Here is a 13,992-nt window from a genome sequence, read left to right as displayed (position 1 = left end):
ACACGTCGCTCAACAGACGCTACGAAAACTGCAGGAGTCGCAATGGGAAATTCTGCAGCACCCGCCATATTCTCCAGATATTGCGCCTTCAGATTTTTATCTGTTCCGGTCTTTGCAGAATAGTTTAAATAGCAAGAATCTCAATTCCGAGGAAGCTGTCGAAAACCACCTTACAAACTTTTTTCAAGAAAAACCAAGTTCTTTCTTCAAAAATGGAATCGACAAGCTTATAGATCGTTGGAAAACCATTGTAGAAAAGAATGGAGATTTTCAAATAATATATTTATTTATTTTAAATAAAATATGAATTGAATAAATTTCATTTTTTCTTCAACTTAAACAGTTGTATTATTCTTTCAAACAATATTCTTCTTTTATTTAAAAAATTCATTATATTACTTTTAACAAATTTAAATAAATCTTAAAACAAGTTAGATAAAGTTAAATGGCACGTTACTGCATCTTTCTAATCAAATCTTTGAAGCATCTTAGGACCATAGCATATAGAAAAACTTAACTTTACTTATTCGAAATTTCTATCCGAATAAATGAATATCGGACATTTATCCGTTCGATTTTCCAAAAATCAGTTTCATTATCCGAATTCTCTTCTATAGAGATCGTATGAGAAATGAAATTGATAGAAATAGTTGTTAAATGTTATTAGCCGCATTTTGCAGGCCTAATTCATACACTCTTATGACAGAAACTTGAATACAAGTATAGTGAAGTATAGCGGTAAGCGAATAAATTATACTATTCGAAATAATAGTTATTTTTCCGTCAAACAACATGGTTTAATGCAACGAAACCATAAAATTTTTTCTTCAACAAAATAATGTTTCGTATAAAATTATATTTTTCTAATGAAACAAATATAAGTCGAACAAACAGATATATCAAATTTAGAGAAACCTTTTTCTCTGTGTGGTTTATGAGTTTATAATCGAAAGATTTCAACGACAAAAATTGACAGAATATATTTACAATGACACATGACCAATGTAATACAATTCAATGCACAGATGGACACGTAGGATCATAGACTGTTGCACCCTTTCAAAGATCTCATGACGGTTGCGAATGATCTCGCAAGTATCTACGATGCGTTGGTGAAGACATTTCCGGACATATGTTTATATTTATGATATCTTTTTTCTTATTTTTGTTTGACCCCATCCCCAAAGTTTGTTGAAGTATATCTGAAGTACCCTGTATAGTCCTTCGGAAAAGAATAAACTGCTGATGTAGATATCCAAAAAGAGACGCGAGGCAGAAATCGAAGATGAAGCGCGTGTCAAATCGAAATGTATTGGACAAGAATTAAAAAATCGCGTTTTGAGATTTATTCAAGGCGCGCGACAAGAGAGGATCTCTCCGCGTGTATATGTATACATAACGCGTGTCCCTAGAATCTCGCGGATTGTCGATCATTGCGCGCGTTCGGGGTACGTCAGGAAATATCGAAGGAACGCGCGTCCGACGTAATCGAAATTTATTTGGCAGAAATTTCCGAACGAAACGACATCGCGCCGCCAGAGCCGAAACCCGACGCGCGACGAAAGAATTTCGATTGAATCTCAGCGTTTTCAGCTTTCGGGCGTTCCATATCGTCGGTAACGTCGGAGACACAACGACGTTCCGCGGTCTCTCCTCGACTTGTTCGGAGCGACAGGTTTCCGTGCGGAACACGTGACGCGAACGGCGTCGCTCGATAAAACTGACAGATGGACGCGCGCGGCGTGCGTTGCATATTGCTCTGCATCCTACGTTCAGCTCTGTTTCAAGCGCATAATTTTTATTCGATCGCCGATTGGCCGATTTTATCCTACGCCTTTGATAAACACGAAAATCTTCAAACTTTGAAAATTTCACGCGTAAATGTTCGAATTATGAAAAATGCGCGACTTGATGCACACATACAATGTATAATATTATTAAAATATTAGTGATACTTATTATTAGCAATGTTGTTGACGATATTTGTTAAAAAAAAAAAAATTGAATTACATTACATTGGTGGCAAGAAAAATTATAAATGAATAATAATGATTTATATAAATAAATTAAGTATAAATAATATATATATATAACGATTATATTAGAATAAAATATATGAATAAAAATTCTATAACATTATATTGAGCAAAGATTCTATCTAAATTTTACGAATAATTTAATTAGAATTTTCTTCGATTCCGCTTACACTTTGAGTAATCATATGCCCAGTCTGAAGCGAACTGGGCGAATAAAATCAGAGATGTTTGATGTTTCCGTTCCTCAAAGCGCGAATTATTACAGATTCGCATTGATTTTAAGGGGAAAACACGCTCCCCGTCACCAGAACAACATGTATTTTTCAACACTCGCCGGCACAAAAGAACCTTGGTAAACGTTATCCGACACAATGGCGCCGTTGGAATCGATCTGGATCAAATTCACTCGCGTGAAACAACTCGCGGATTAATAATTACAACGGTGCTTTTCTATCGAGGCGAAATTATGATTCGGTATTATCGCGGACATTCGCGTATATCGAACAGAAATTTTAGCCGTCACGCGTATTTATGCGTAATCATGAAAGGAATTATGGCGCGTAATGCGCGAAAAAAGATGCAATATCGGCGGATAATATCGACGAAAAGAAGAAATATTACAGAGCCCCTGATTATTATCGCGGCTCACTTCGACGAGAGTCACATGGTTAGGTCATCACATGGATCATTATTATGGCGATGGGAGCACGTCTCTTGTAATTAGTACTTGAAAATTGTGAATATATTAAAAGAAGCTGTAAGAGCATTTCTGCATTATATGTATCCGTATGTATATACCTATCGCTAATATTCTCTCTCTCTCTCTCTCTCTCTCTCTCTCTCTCTCTGTCTTTCGATCATTAGACAGATTGTTCGTATATTCCAAACCTGTTTCGGCTTTATTTTCGTTGCGATCTTTTAAAATCTTCGAGCCATTATTTAAATGTATCAATTTCCTCCAATTATATATTCGCGATCCTTTATTTTATCTATCCTCATGCTTCATTTTTCAACTGACCTCGGATCGAAGCTTCGTTTTCTCACTCGGACGACTGAACGAAACGGAACGAATCATCGTACAGATGATGAGATGAATGAAGAGATACAAAGAATCCCGTCCAAACAGTTCAAACTTCATAATTAAACGGATGATGAAAAACTGTTTAGTTTGCGACGATAACGTTAGATTAGATAAATTTCAGAAATAACTCGATCCTCCTAACGATCTCGGAGCGAAGACTTTATTCGGTGACACGATCGTTTCAATCAGCTAATTTCCCAGAAATGCATCGCCCCCGCATCGGCGATGAGAAAACTCGAGCGATACCGAGAAGACAGACACGTTGCGCGAAATAGCTCGCCTGTTGTCAAAACGAGGTCAATTCGCCGCTAGAGAAAGAGAGAGAGAGAGAGAGAGAGAGAGAGAGAGAGAGAGATTGAAAAAGAAGCCGTCGAAAGGTGGACGATCGTAGACAAAACAGCGATAACGAAAATGACGACGGTGACGTTTCGCAGCAATTGCGGCGCCGATACCGGTGAATCTTCCCCCACCCCCCTCTCAATCTGTCAACGACGATGACGATCGTCGCCCGCACTCGCCTCGATGCACTCGCAACGCGCGAGCGCGAGCGCGAGAGGATCGAGCGCGCGAAATCTTTTCGGCCATTTTGGTGTCTAAAGAGAACCGACGCTATTAGCGCGCCTCTCGCGCGGACCGTCCATCTGCCCCTCTCGTAACTCTCTCATCTCCGTCTACTCTCTCTCTCTCTACGCGCACCTAGAGGCACACACGATGGACGCACACGTGCACATTCTCCTTTAACGCACACGCGCGAATGCGCGCGCGCGCGCGCGCCCGCGATTGTCGGAGGACACTCCTTCTTACTCGTACACGATCTACACACATGCACACGAAACTCTCTTTCATTCTTCCTCGGCACTCCGCTTCGCGTATCATTAATTGCCGACGCGCTTAAGAGAATCGTCGGATCTTGTTCTTAGAGTTCCCTCCCTCCCTCATTCTCTCTCTCACTCTCTCTCTCTCTTTCTCTCTTTCTTTCCGATTTTACGAATAAAATGACTACTCACTCTCGCGATAGGAAGGATCGTCGCGCTTCCTCCTCACTCGTGTGCTTCGGAGTTTCTCGTGGTGATTCGCCGACACATTTCGGGCTGCCGGTCTTTGCGATCGGCACTCTTTCCCGACAACATCATTCCTCTGTCCTTCAACGATCAATGGCACGTCCCGAAACTTCACCTCTTCCCGGTGCGCCGATCTCTTCCTTTCTTTCGACGCACACTCGCGAAAACGGTAGCACGGATGACGAGATCGCGAAACGAGAGCCACGTCAAGCGGGACTGGCTGATAAACACGCGGGCGCGCGGCCGCTGCGACGATCGACGGATGCACCGATCCACCCCCGTTCGCCCCCTACCCTCGTCCCCCTCTCTCTCTCTCTCTTTCTCTCTCTGGAAGGAGCCTGTTGCTCCGGTACCGTTTCGCTGCCAATCGCGTAGACACCGGTGCTGCTTCTCCGTCTCGTACTCCTCGCGATGAGATTAATCGCGAATACCACTACGATTAACGACGACGACAATAGCGGCGAGTTTCTTTCTATCCCAGTCGCACGCCGATTCCACTCGGTCGATCTTTCGTGTTCTTTCGTCCTCCTCCTCCTCCTCCTTACCGTGACGGGCCCGTAACGAGATGACAAAGTGGCCGACGGTGGTACTCGCGCGATCAAGGTTTGCCTTATCACGATCGACGTGATCCTAACCGGCGCGAGCGTTCACAACAACAACAACAATAACAACAACGACAGCGGCGGCGATAACAAATCGCGTCTCGATCGGCGGGATGGGATTTTTCTCTTTTCCACTTCGCGGCCTCTTAAAACCCTTTACGATCACCTCTCTCTTTCTCACCCTATTGTCGATCCCAAGACGGACCGAGATTATCCTTTCGATTTTTTTTTTTCTTTCCAACTTACTTTCCTTCCTTTCGTCCCTGTACACACACCGCGTCCTTCTCTTTCACTCCCTGCACTCTCTGTCCACCCCTTGCGTCACTCTCCCCCCTGGTCCCGGTACTCGCGCGTTAAATACCTCGGGCGAGAGGGAGACGAGACGACGGCACACGCACACGCACTCCACTTGCCCAGGCCTCGACGTTTGATCCGGCTCCGGATATGCGACGTTAAGTCGAGTTGCGTTGGGTCGCGCTGCGCTCCCGTAACTGCATCCGCGTCGGACGGTACGGCTTGCGCGCTAGGAGCGCCGCCATCCGACCACCCCACCATCATCTACGGTATCCACCACCACCACCGCCACCTCCACCACCATTGCCACCACCACCACCAGCATTGCCGCCACTACCACCACCACCACCACCACCACCACCGTTACCGCCGCCGGCACCACTACTATCGCTAGCACTACTACTACTGATTACTACTACTATTGGCGACGCAACTAGGCGCACTACTACCAATCACCATCGTACACCACCAACATCACGATCCTCCTCTACACTCGCCGTCACACAATCGCGACCGGTTACCATCACCATCATCAGGACGTCGTGAACGATGCCGGCGACGACACGACGACGATGAAGCGGCACGACACGCACACAGATGTCCCGATGCATCACCGTTCTATAGATTGCATAAGTGTGCGTAAGTGAACGGGTTATGTGTGTGCGCACGGACGCGCATCCTTAGCGGCCGCGAAACCAAGCCAAGCCGCGTCGGATTCGTGCGTATCGTGCCCGTCATCGACGTCTACGTCAACGTCGTAGTCCTCGTCGGCGTCGTTGGTCCAATTGCACATTTTACGCGCGCGCCCGACCACCGATTCTGTCTCTTTCCGCCTTTCCCCTCCCGTGTCCCGATCCTTCTTCCTCCGTACCTGCAACGGTGTATGCCTGGTTGGTACAGGGCACCGCAAAAGTTTCAACTTCCATCGCAAACTCGATGTTTCGGAAAGACGGAGGAAACTTATGGTCACCGTTTACTGTTCTAGAACGATGTTCGTATACGAATAGTAAAATCTTCACGAGATCCTAATGACAAATTTTCATCATTTTTCTCGGCAGAATAGAGAATTTTATTATCGCTACCTTAACTTTGAGAGCATTTCCGTTTGACCACCTCCCGATTGACCGATAGCCACTCGTATCGACCGATGCCTAGGGTAACCAGTAACGATTGCCCAATCGAAGAATTTTATTTTAAATTGGCCAATTGGTCACGTGTCCAATCAGATCCCACCCCTTCACTTTCAACCTAGTGTTTCGCCTGCCGATAATCGACGAAATAATAAAGAAGAAAAGAGATGCCTTTAGTAAAAATTTTACACAAAAGAGAGATACTATCCGGCGACAATCGGATAGACGCGCGAGTAGTACACTTTCAATCTCCTCCCCTTTACAAACACGCGTGCGATCGCGAAACGATCAGAACGGTGCCGCTTTCTTGGCGCAAGCGCGATCGTCCCCGGCCTTCTCCTCACCATCCCCCCTTTGTCATTCATACGTCCGTCGTAGCCCGCGTTAACGCGCGTCTATAGGAAGATGGAACGCGCGTATGTCTGAACGCCGAGATGAGGTTAAATCGCCCATTATGGATTAACGCGAGTAAGCGCGAGCAGTTCACCTCTGAAGTTAGCGCCAGACCATGCGCGTATTCGCAAATTCGTGATTCGTGAACGGTATATAGAGATCTGATTGGTCGAATTTGACGAATCTCCCATCAACACTATTCACGAGTTATACACGAATCGCGAATATCCTCATAGTCTGGACGCTAGCTTAACGCGTGACTTATTGCGGTTAATCGCGGATGCGTTTCACTTCGTTCTCGGCGAGGGCTGAGATTTGAGCGCCGCTTGCGAATCCGGAATAAGTTTCCCTCGAGAGTATTATTGAGCTAAATTGGACGCCTCTCCCGTTACGCCTCGACGTTCTTACTCGCGTCGATTCGACGAAACTGCTACGAGTTATGAGATGACGCGCGCGTTGCCAATCGCATCCAGCAATTTTCGTCCTTCAACAACGCGATAACTTGTATCTGTCAATCTAAATCTTCTCTCAATCCGTGATTTTCCGTATAACAGTTTCGATTCGTGATATTCCCGAAGCACCGTTACGGGAACGGATAGCGTTTGAAAAATGGGACTTTCGTATAGTTATTATACAATCCATCCAAGCGGCCCAAAAGTCGATTTGCGATGTTGCCGAGGTAGAGGGCGCCGTTTCGAGGACCTTGGCATTTCCGGCGGAAATGTACGAAAGTAGCGAGTTTTCGCAACCCTTATCAAACGGTTCGCCGCGAATTTTCCCGCGCTCGATCCAGGCGTCATATTCGTCTTTGTTTCGCGTTTGCATTCTGATTTAAAGGCTACGTGTTGCCCGAGACACATCAACTTCTATCTTTAGAGCTCGCTCATTTAGAGCTCGCGCGCACACTGGCATACGCAAATACACGTAACCGCGCACACATTCGGCTCCCCGGAACCTGTTCCAGTCACACGGTCGCTTTGTCTTACGCTCGTAGATCGCTTTAATGCATTCCTACATGCGAGTCTCTATTGATTGTCCTTCGCCGCGAGTGCTTGCCAACTCTTCCGATGCGCCTCTATCTTCGAGAATTGATTTTAAATAGAAGCAGATTCTTCCGCGAGAGAGAGAGAGAGAAAAGCTTTACGTTTCCCAAATTCTACAAGAGACTATGTAGAAACATTGTAATTAAAAATATGGCTTTCTTTCGTCTGCGCAATACATAAATTATTTTTATGTATTAAAAAAATATTATTGTAAAATAGTAACTATTTTCACCTCTTATCACGTGAGATGAAGAAATAAAGCAAAATTTTGTAGCCTATTTTGTAACGAGTTAAAAATCGATTTCTTCTTCTTTTCGTGACGCAATTCTGTTAAGAATAAGAATTGAAATTAAATCAATATCAACACGCAACAAATTGAGCTAGACGATAGCGTTCCAAGACTTTATCTTCATGGAATGTCAAGCTAAACGAAATCATGCGAAATTTTTAAGTCGCGGCTGATTACGCGTCGCATCAAACTCTTTCGTGACAACTAATTTCCAAGTTCAGCCGACCTTGCAAACTCGTGAATTTTAATGTTAATTTTGCATATCAATCCCATCTTATATTTCTCGCAAAACAAGAATGTGTGTGTGTGTGCAATTCCAATTACTAATCCAATTTCCAATCAAAGTATTTTGGCGAGAAAAATCGCAAATATTTAGAATCATATATGCATATATTTATTTTGTTAATAAAAATATTTGCAAAGGCCAATCAAGCGAGATTCCTAATAAAAATTATTATTATTATTATTATTATTATTAATTAACGTTCGATGACTAAAAACTCGGCGCTTTTGCTCTGCGGACTCGACCCTCGCAAAATGTCGCGACCGGAACGCGTTGCGTAACGCACGTTATTCACGCGCATGGCATGCGCGCGCGGCGACCTCGTCATCGCACACGCGGATTCACTTTTCGAGAGATGCGACGGCATCGCATCTCGCTAAAGGACGCGGCCAATCGCGAGGCCGTAAGACGGCGAAAAACCATCAGCGCCGCGCGCGCGCGCACATACACGCGCACACGCACACACGGGCGTCGCTCCAATCAAAATTATCTTGATCGGTAACACGTACCGTCTACAAATTATGCCGTCCAGTCACGGACGCAACATCGACTGGCCCCGCAATTTGTATGTCGCCTACGATCTTTTCCGCGTCCGCGCTCCGTGACTCTTAGAATCCGAGATCTTGAGCAAGTGGCATTCGCGGAAAATGCAAATTCGCACAATCCGTGAATGTTTGCGGATAAAAATAGCAGAATCCGAAGTGCCATTATATCATTATAACGCAAGATATATTGAATTCCGCAGCGATTGCTTTTTCTTAAACGTGGTTTGATAATGTCGAAAACATCAGGGTATCGCGGAATCGGTCTTCTAATCGAACGAAATTATGGAAGGAATCAATTATAAATATAACGTGAAGCGATAATCCCTTTTGTATCCTCCCGTATTTAGAATCATTAATCAAAATTCCGGAAAACTATGTCACACGTTTAATGTGACGCTAATGTGAAATTTTACGACTGATAATCGGCTAAAATGGTTAGGTTAGGTTAGGTTAGGATGATTTTCCAAAATTGGTTAGTTTCACGCACGATTCCCCATTCGCTGATTTCCTATAACATTTATTTGAAAAGTATTCACTTCTTCATTTAATACAAAAGTTTATACGTAACGACAAATGTATTAAATATTAATTTAATAAACATTATATAAAATGCACATATACAATTTTATTACCTTTGGATTTCTTCATCCGAATATATGATATTTAAATTATTATAAAGTTTTTGTGAAACATTTAGCAACGCGTTTATATTTACTTACTTATTTTTTATTATTATTTCTCTCTCTCTTTCTCTTTCTTACGGAATGCACAAATCCTCTCTCCAATTTATTTGTTACGATACCCACACATATATAAGACCCGGCCACGACTCCGATCTCGCTCCTTAAATGCGGCGCATCGCGGCCGTGACACTTTGAATAGGAGACCAATCTAATATGATGCGGCTTGTCGCTGCGTTGCAAAATTCAAGTGTCGTCCAACGTTCGTCACAGCTGAACGCGGTCAGGACGAGACGAAAAATCACGAAGAACGAATCAACGAAGACGCGTCCAAGTTTCTATGTCTAGATTGCATGTTTCGAATTTAATTTATAGAGGACGGCGCCATCGACCCGTTACCGGAGAGGGTAAGACGACGACGACGACGAGGAGTCGCGGCGACCAAGACTCGCATGCATCGAGCTGGAAAGACGTCCATGGCACGTTCAACAATCATAGCTTCTGGCTAAATCGCAGTCACGACAACGACGTTATTGTCACGTGAGAGTCATGAATCCAGATGGCGAAACGAAACGATCGGTCGGGCAATATACGATTCCGTCGTGACGCTGTCGAACAGCCGGCTATATAACCGGGCACGCAATATCGATGCCGTTATTCTTACTCATCGTCTTCATGCGCGATTAACCTCAAATATACACTTGTCAAAAAAAAAATACACGGAAAAAATTGCATATAATTTCAAAGTAAGCTGAAAAACTTGTAATATTATAATTAAAAAATTCTAGGTTAGGTCAATGAAATTTTAGTCTTATAGAAAATTCAATTTGGAACAAAATAGTTTCTGTAAACATAAGGCTCGGAGACGCTTCGTTAAAAAGTTATAACTAATAAACTCTCTCTAAGTAATAAGTTGAGATCAAAATTTAATACATTTTTAAGTTTGCATTCGCAATGTTCACACTACGAATACAGTCACAAAGACCATCGAAAAGTGGTTTCTCTCATTTCTGCTTTTTTCATTGTTTTGAGCTTATTTTATTTTGAACACCTTATCAGAATTAAATAAAATTGATATAATTTAGTTTGTTATTTAATTACCCGGCGGATTTATTTCGTTACTTTTTTTCAAATGAATGAAGTATTTTGAAGCTAGTTTCAAAAATCGTAAAAAAAAAAAACCGCGATTTTTCGAAGTTTCTAGAAACTTTCCCATACAACACTAAAGCTTGCAACAACATTGCTGCAATATTGCAATATTGCATATGGTAGTTTAATGTTGTAGAAATATTACAGACATTATTTTACAATATAACTTTAGTAATGTTACAGCAACATTCCAAAAATATTCCAAAGAAAGTATTCGATAATCGCTAGTTCATTCGTTTACCGCTATGCGGCGCATATTGCGCTATCTATTCCGCATTTAATTTTTAGTCACGATGATTATATAAAGTTTACAAAGAGCGACTAATAAGATTAAAGATATAATAACTATTTTCATTAGCTTAAATGGTATGATATAACTCCAATACAGGGGACTCAGATATTGGACTAAGAATTCTTTTAATAGTTTCCACTCTTATATAAAATCAAAAATTTGATAATAATTTTTTAACATGCAAGATACTTCAGATTTTAATAAATAAATTTTGAGATTATATGAAGACAAGAGAGATGTGAAAAAACTTGTATGCGTAAATCCACCACAATCTTTTTGCATATCTGAATATTTCGGATACAAAGAGATTGTGAATTTACAAAATTGCAAATTGAGTTTTTTCTTATTTCTCTTAGATATTCTTTGTCACTGAAGGAAGTCGAATGTGTACCGAAAAATTTGCAATTTATAATTTCGTTATTATTATAATACAGAAAATCTATATACACAGTAAATCCTGATTCTTATATGCCTAATTTCTTATTATTTTTTTCATATGTTAAAGATATTATGTCGATAAATATACATAAAGCATTATTGCATATATATTATATTGCTATGTTGCTGCAATATTATATTGCAATATTTCTGTAGGCGGACATTTTACTGTTGTTGCAATATCATAACAACGTTGCAGCAGCATTTCGTAATGTTTCTGCAATGTTGCAATCTTGCAGAAAAATGTTGCTGCAATATTGTTGCAATCTTGCGGTGCTATATGGGTTTTTGCTCCAAATTCAATTTCCTATAAGACTCTGAAGTTTTATTCACCTGACCTGGAACCTAACCTTGTACATATTTGCGTCGTTACACGATATACAAAACATCGCTAAAAAATTAAACAATAACACATTATATGTTATGTTATGTTACTAGAAACAGTTACTAGTTACTAGACATGCATATAGTTACTAGAAACAAATCGTAACCTAAACGTCGCTTATAACCATAAATCATATTTCTCTCGCTTTCGCGAGAATGATGATAATATATAATAAAATATTTTTCCTCGTTCGATCGATTTTTTAACAGATCACGATATTTTTATACACGATTGCTATTGCGTACGTCGTTAACCATCCGTTCCTATAAAGCACTCATCTCGCACGTCGAGATAAACCGCGGTGACATCCTATTATTAATCGGCCTATCTTATCGGCGCGCGGGCTATCTTTTTCGCGTACCGTTTCAAACTTTGCGCAACAGCCGCTCGCCTCTCTCGCGCAAACGAGAGGAACGAGGTCGGAGGAGAAAAGTGACGGTTAGCGGTGAGGGAGAGGAGGGTGATGAGGCCGGCGAGGAAGGACCTTGACGCAGATTGGCGGTTTAGAAAATTCGTTAGATAATCCGCAAACACGGGCTCTCGGGTCTTCAAGATGGCAACCGAAAGTTGGAGATTAGATAGGGCGTCTAGGTGACGACGCCTCTTTTGTCGTTACGCAACACTCTCTGAAATCTCGACCGTTTCACATCGGCGAATCGATCTTTCAAAGGAATATGAATGCATGTTGAAAAAAATTTTCGAATGTGATAAAAAAAGTCGATTCCAAAAAAAAAAAAAAAAATCGAACATTCAAATATTATAGTGTAATATAAAAAAATATAATAAAAATTTGATTCAATCTTTTTCAGCGAGGCAAATTTTTATTATTATAGTTTCTTTATTCTTTATGAAAATTACTATCGATGAGATATAATGCCCAAATTTATTTAGACGTCGCACATTTTTTTTCTTTTTCAAGAATATTATGACATTATTTCGGGAGTAAATAATTGGAATCGTTCAATTTCTCTCTCCCTCCCTCCCTCTCTCCTTCCTTCTCTCTCTCTCTTTCTCTACATATATATATATATATATATATATATATATATATATATATATGTATGTATGTATGTGTGTGTACGTGTATATATATATCTGCGAGAAGATTGATACATTTCTTTCCAAACCACAAATGATCGATCCAATAATTATCCGGAAAGTTATTACTCGCCTCCAAGGGGGAAGGATGAAAATCGACACGTCGATTCCAAATCGTCCATTATGGAGACTCACCCATACGTCCGTAAAAATGTGTATGATATTTTCGCGGGTTAATGAAACACGTGCGTAGAGATTCGTTCGCGGAGAAACATGGCGATATTCATGCTTCGCGCACGCACGCACGCACGCACGCACGCACGTACGCAAGCAAAAGCTCACCTATCACTCATGGTTATCTATGACGAATCGTTATCGCTCTGTTCTCCAATAATATTCGACATTTTTCGCGCGACCGAGGTTTTCAACGTTTCGGGAAATTTTCAGATAATCGCGCCGCTTTTTCTCGACGGCAATCTCACGCTTGATTCCACGTGTAGATAAAGCGCGATAAAAAAACGGATTAATCGAATTGGCCATATTAGTCGCTGTCTAGATTTCTGGTTCGACGTAATTCTCATCCTGCCGTTTTCAAGCCCGTTTTCGAGCCGGCGAGTCGACGAGTAACATTGGTTTTCCCAGGACTACTTTTTCCGCTCATACTGAAAAAAATCAAATTGTCCGAGACGGCTATTAACTTAATGTCCTGATGTCAATCATATCGTAAAATTATACAGCGTTGGAAATTCAACGAATCGAACTTCAACCTTGCGAAATGCTTTTTATCGCATTAACTACGCATTTTGATTAATGAAAAATCTTTGCGCAAACTGTAATTATCATCTAAATATTTAACTGTAAAACTTGAGAAGAATTGCAACTGATTAAAAGTTTAAAGATGTATATGTCATATGTCAAAACATTGATAGAAGCATGAAAATTCTCTTCTACTATTTCTTCTGAATATTCGTGCAAAACCTGCACAATTTTCTTAACGATTTGGAAATTATCTAAGTTTAAAGTTTCGTAATGATTGTTATGGAAAATCACTTATTGACAAATTTGACAAGGAAAAAAGATTGCCAACAAGATAAAAATGTTCACATATATTAAGAAAATTCTCATAAATATTTGTACAAAACTTGATTTAAATCCTTATCTGTTTATAAGTCACTTACTAAAAATTGTAGAAAAATATTCTCTCTCTCTCTCCAACTCTTTTTTTTTGCTTCTTGCATTTATTTTCAGGGAGG

At 41.2% G+C, this 13,992-nt stretch overlaps 1 protein-coding gene across 4 annotated transcripts in view; it reads right to left on the bottom strand.

Annotated features, from left to right (window-relative positions):
- Positions 1 to 13,992, bottom strand: part of Eip93f (Ecdysone-induced protein 93F) — a 165,826-nt gene that overhangs the window by 113,940 nt on the left and 37,894 nt on the right. For 3 of the 4 annotated variants that reach the window (XM_070314412.1, XM_070314415.1, XM_070314416.1), the window contains exon 1: positions 4,125 to 5,337. The exons of the other annotated variant lie outside the window; for it this stretch is intronic. The gene's annotated coding sequence lies outside the window, so the exon portion shown is untranslated. Of the gene's footprint in view, positions 1 to 4,124; positions 5,338 to 13,992 lie in introns of those variants that run through there. 4 annotated transcript variants of the gene reach the window in all.

Source organism: Polyergus mexicanus, unplaced genomic scaffold, assembly GCF_030449975.1.
Source record: "Polyergus mexicanus isolate NDT 795.1 unplaced genomic scaffold, iyPolMexi1.0 SCAF_27, whole genome shotgun sequence".
Classification (NCBI taxonomy): domain Eukaryota; kingdom Metazoa; phylum Arthropoda; class Insecta; order Hymenoptera; family Formicidae; genus Polyergus; species Polyergus mexicanus.
This window is presented reverse-complemented; position numbering and strand designations above follow the sequence as displayed.